The sequence below is a fragment of the Nematolebias whitei genome, chromosome 11, assembly GCF_014905685.2.
Source record: "Nematolebias whitei isolate Nwh7 chromosome 11, NemWhi1, whole genome shotgun sequence".
Classification (NCBI taxonomy): domain Eukaryota; kingdom Metazoa; phylum Chordata; class Actinopteri; order Cyprinodontiformes; family Rivulidae; genus Nematolebias; species Nematolebias whitei.
The window spans coordinates 30,534,055-30,538,922 of record NC_056508.1 but is presented as its reverse complement, the minus strand read 5'-3'; the positions used below and the strand labels follow the sequence as shown (position 1 = coordinate 30,538,922).

The 4,868-nt window shown below is 39.5% G+C and overlaps 1 protein-coding gene across 1 annotated transcript in view; it reads left to right on the top strand.

Moving 5' to 3' along the window:
* Positions 1 to 3,752: 3,752 nt before the first annotated feature.
* Positions 3,753 to 4,868, top strand: part of rarga (retinoic acid receptor gamma a) — a 49,135-nt gene continuing 48,019 nt past the window's right edge. Inside the window, exon 1 of the mRNA XM_037684862.1 lies at positions 3,753 to 3,792. The gene's annotated coding sequence lies outside the window, so the exon portion shown is untranslated. The remainder of the gene's footprint in view (positions 3,793 to 4,868) is intronic.

Genomic DNA, 4,868 nt, shown 5'->3' with positions numbered 1-4,868 from the left:
TCTATCTATCTATCTATCTATCTATCTATCTATCTATCTATCTATCTATCTGACAAGAACATGGCAGTTACATATTTTTCCTTACTCATTTGAGGATTTATCACATTTCACAAACTCACATTTTTTTAGTATATTATTTTGTTTATTTGTGGGTTATTGAGACAGGGTCTTTTAGAATGACATTATGTAGGTTAAAATCATCATTTATACTTTAATATATTCACATCAATTGCTACAACTCCATTTAAATTCATATTAAAACTAATTAAAATAATTTTAGTTCTTGTGCAAGAATTTACAATTTTATTTGTACTTTTCAGCTGTTTTTTTAGTTTTAAAGTTTATGTTATATAATATTTCAGCATATCAGTTATTAAGAACATTGTATTTAATTGCAATTCTTGTCGAGACTATCAATAAACTGTTATACAGCATTATTATTGCAGTTATCAAGTTATTTAATACAGCTCAAAATAGCACTGATTGATATGTATTTTGGAATGTTTTAATGGATTTATTTTATATATGTAGCAATGGGTTCCAGAATAAACCTTTTTATTAATCAGCTAACCGTTTGAGCTTAGATTGTAAATAAAATAGTATTATGATAAAATGATTGTGAGTGAAATGATAATATGACCAAAATATTTTTATCCAAATAAACCACTACCTCAAGTGTTGATTTATTTATTTACAATGTTTAGGCACGTTTTCCAAACCCTTCACATGCTTTTAGTGCAGTTACACATATCAGAACACCTCAGATATTCTGTAAAATGAAACAGTGTAAAAGAAATACATTGCTAAATCAATCCCCATTTGTCATCCAATCTTTTTTTTAATGATCTTTTTTAAAACATTTGCTAAACCTTAATTTTTTACTTTCTGTACATGGGCACAAACTCCACGCAAACAGGAAAGAAGCAATGAATGAATGGATGGATGAATAAATGTGAGGTATGAAGGAAGGGGGCAGCACGGTGGTGCAGTTGGTAGACCTGCCGCCTCTCGGTGAGAAGGTTGCTGGATCAAAGCTGGGCTAGGGGGCCTCTCTGGGTGGAGTTTGCATGTTCTCTCCGTGCTTGCGTGGGCTTTCTCCAGGCACTCCGGTTTCCTCCCACAGATCAAAAACATGTATGTTAACTCTAAATCAGGGGTCTGCAACCTTTACGAGAGTCATTTTTACACCTTCGTTCACTACAATAAACGTGTCCAGAGCCACAGCAACCTGCTACAACTGTACTTATCAACTGGTGGCCAGTGAGCCACTTTAAGTTTGCTGGTGGGGGCTTTTGTTGCCCAGTAGGGATGACATTATAAAGCAAAAATATATCTAATGATTTTTAACATTCATTAAAGTAAAATACTAGATTCTTATAAAGAAGGGGGGAGGGGGATCAGTTTTTACCATTTTTTTAATTAACAAAACTACAAAGTCTATGCAGCCAGTTCTTCATATAAAGAAATAAAGCACCAACTATGTTTTACACTCGCTCCAGTGTTCACATATTTACAAAAATAAATGACAGGAAAACTGTATGAACTAACCTTATTTTGTTGTTTGTATAACCAATACATTTTAGTTTTATGTCACTTATGTCAGTTTTGGTCAAAGCTTGAAAGAGCCACTGAAGAGGGGCCAAAGAACCACATGTGGCTCCAGAGCCACATATTGCAGACCCCTGCTCTATTGTCCCTAGTGAGAGTGAGAGAGTGAATGGTTGTTTGTCTCGTTTGTCTCTATGTGTCCCTGTGATGGACTGGAGACCTGTCTAGGGTGTACCCCGCCTCTTGCAGAGTGACTGCTGGATATGGGCACCAGTGACCCCTGAGACCCAAAAATAAAGAAGTGGGTAAAAGATAATGGATGGAAGGATGAAGGAAGTAAAAACAAACAAACAAACAAAAAAAAAACACCAGTAACTACACAAGACCACTGCTGCAGACTGATGCAAAGATTTATCATACCCTCAAGTCAGTCATTATGGAAGTTTGAAAAATATAACATTTTAATACAACTGTAAGCTCAGCAAATATTCACTTAGACAGAAACTGTGAAGCAAAACAATTACAGTAACTGTACAGTAAGAAAAACTGCCAAAGACCGGATAAACAAATTCTAGTTTAGGCATGAACTCCTCACTAAGCTGAAGCTGTCTATAAGACTTCATTGACATTAGAGGCCCATTTGCAAGGCATGATGGGAAAACCTTATGTACCAAATCCATCCCTGATGCTGCAGCAGCATAGCATGTTTTAGTGTATCACTTACATGTTTGCACATCTAGTGGAGGTGTTCAACCATTTGGTGAAGCTAGGTGAGGCTAACTGAAAAGAAAAAAGCTTTAAAATGGAAAGGCAGTGACGTCATGATATCTTCAATGTGCATCTAAAGCAGATGAATGCCATACAAAAATTCCCTGACTGACGTTGTGCTCATAGATGTGCACATAATGGCTGATGTTTTGCTATTTAAGTGTTACGATTTCTTAAATTTGGAGACAACCAAACAAACAGTGAGATAGACAACAGCAAGAAACAGAACAAATGGATGTCTTTAAACTTCTTAAATTTCAATGAAAATAAAACAGAAGTGATGATGTTGGGTCCTAGCGGCTCTTGTGAACCTTGCCCTGTTGATCTGGGTCCTCTGGCATCACATGTAAAGAAAACAGTTTCTAACTTGGGTTTTAAAATGGTCTGTGATTTTAAATTAGATTCCCAGATTGGAGCGGTGGTCAAGACCAGTTTTTATCACCTCGGACAGCTTGCTAAGGTAAAGCTCATCCTCACAAAACAGCAGCTGGAAAGAGTAATCCATGCCTTCGTCACCTCTCGGCTGGATTACTGCAATGCTCTTTACCTTGGCGTCAGCCAGTGCTCCCTCAGACGCCTCCAGTTGGTCCAGAACGCTGCTGCTCGGCTTCTAACTGGAGTTCAAAAAAGGGAGCACATCACCCCCACTCTGGCTTCACTCCACTGGCTGCCTGTTCATTTTAGAGTTCATTTTAAGATTCTTTTATTTGTTTTTAAAAGTTTAAATGGCCTTGCTCCATCCTACCTCTCTGAGCTGCTTCACTCATACTCTCCTGCTCGGTGCCTCAGATCAGCTGATCAGCTGCTCCTGGAGGTGCCGAGGTCTAAGCGGAGGCTCAGAGGGGACAGAGCTTTTTCTGTTGCTGCTCCAAGACTGTGGAACGATCTCCCTCTTCCCATCAGACAAGCCCCTTCACTGTCCATTTTTAAAACTCTTTTAAAAACACATTTTTACTCCCTGGCTTTTAGCACACACTGAATTTGCTCTGCACAGTTTTTATTGTTTTTATTGATCTTAATGTTTTAACAACTGTTTTATGTGTTTAAGTGTTCTTGATTTTATATGTACAGCACTTTGTGGCAGCTGTGGTTGTTTTTAAATGGCTTTATAAATAAAGTTTTATTATTATTAAAAATCAATTTGATTCCTGCTGCACTTTCCCTTCTCGCCACTAGAGGACGCCACGGCGTCAGAAATCTACACGCGCGGTAGTTTCGCTAAACGCCCCGCGAAGTGACCGGCTGGCAACAAAAAGCAGGCTGACAACAACTCCGACATGAACTCCGAAGTAAAAAAAAAAAAAAGCCTAAACAGAACTTCCCCGAAGACTAGTCCCATTTTTATTAGATTTTAATTGACGTTTTGCGCTTCCGCTGAAAACGTGATGCCAGCTTCTGTCGCCTGCAGAAACTTCTTTGGGAAAGAAACGCGCTCCGGATTGAAGCCGAGGCATGCCCCTCGTCTAGTCGAAGAAGGTATGGGTTCTGGTTTTGTGCTTGACATAAATCACCTCCTGTCGGGATTAATTAAACGAGTGTGTCAGAATATAAATGGCGGTTTGAGCCGCTTCAATCCGGGCGTGTGTTTACTCATGAGGAGAACACGTTATGGCAGGGCAGCAGATAATTACAGGGGCTCACACGGGCTGTGGACTGAGCTGAACACGAGCTGCTGCCAACAGAAGCACCTGCACACAGCTTACCTTGCCTGAGGCTGGAGAGACGCACACTCTTCAAGTATGTCTGTCTGTCTGCAAGCTCCAAATCCCCCCCTCCCTCACACATCTTGTAGCATTTTTACTAGATTTATGCCAGTTTGGTGTAGTCTAATGAGAGACTCGAGTTTAGTTGTTTCAGGTTGTGTCGTAAAGAAAAGAAAGTGTGAAAAACAATAAACCCGCTCCATGATCTGCTAATGAAACCTGGGTCCAGGCTCTAAAACACATGAATCCATGAATGCCTATCCTTCAGCCTCACATGCCAAAATGCTTAAGCAAAAAACAAAAAAACTCTTATGTTTTCTTTCCCCCCCTGAGGCAGTATTTAGTGCCCAGCTTTCTCACAAGGGCAGTTTTATGTGCAGGGAAGGAGGCATGGAAAAGAAGACCTTTCCTTTTGAGCTCACAGATTTGCAGTAATTACAGAATCACTTCCATATGTGGCTCTCTGGCTGCCTTCCCTCTGCCCCCACTGCTCCCCCCTTCCCTTCTTTTCCCCTTCTTTCATTTGCATTCTCCCCTGTTGCTCATTTTTTACACTTTTATTTATTTATTTTCTGCAGTCTTAGTAGTTTTTTATTTTTTGCAAACCACAGCTGATAATCAAAACATCTTTTTTTTTTCCTTCTTTTGTGGTGCCAAATGCCAAATTGGTGATTCAATTCAATTAGAAAGAGGGGAAAAAAGTTTGTGCTCCTTTCCAGCAGAAGATTAAAAAAAAACTATATTAAAAAAAAAGAGGCACGAGCTGTGAAGGAGGGAGTGATGGAACAGAAAATGAGGCAGCGAGAGAGAGAGAGAGAGAGAGAGAGAGAGAGAGAGAGAGAGAGAGAG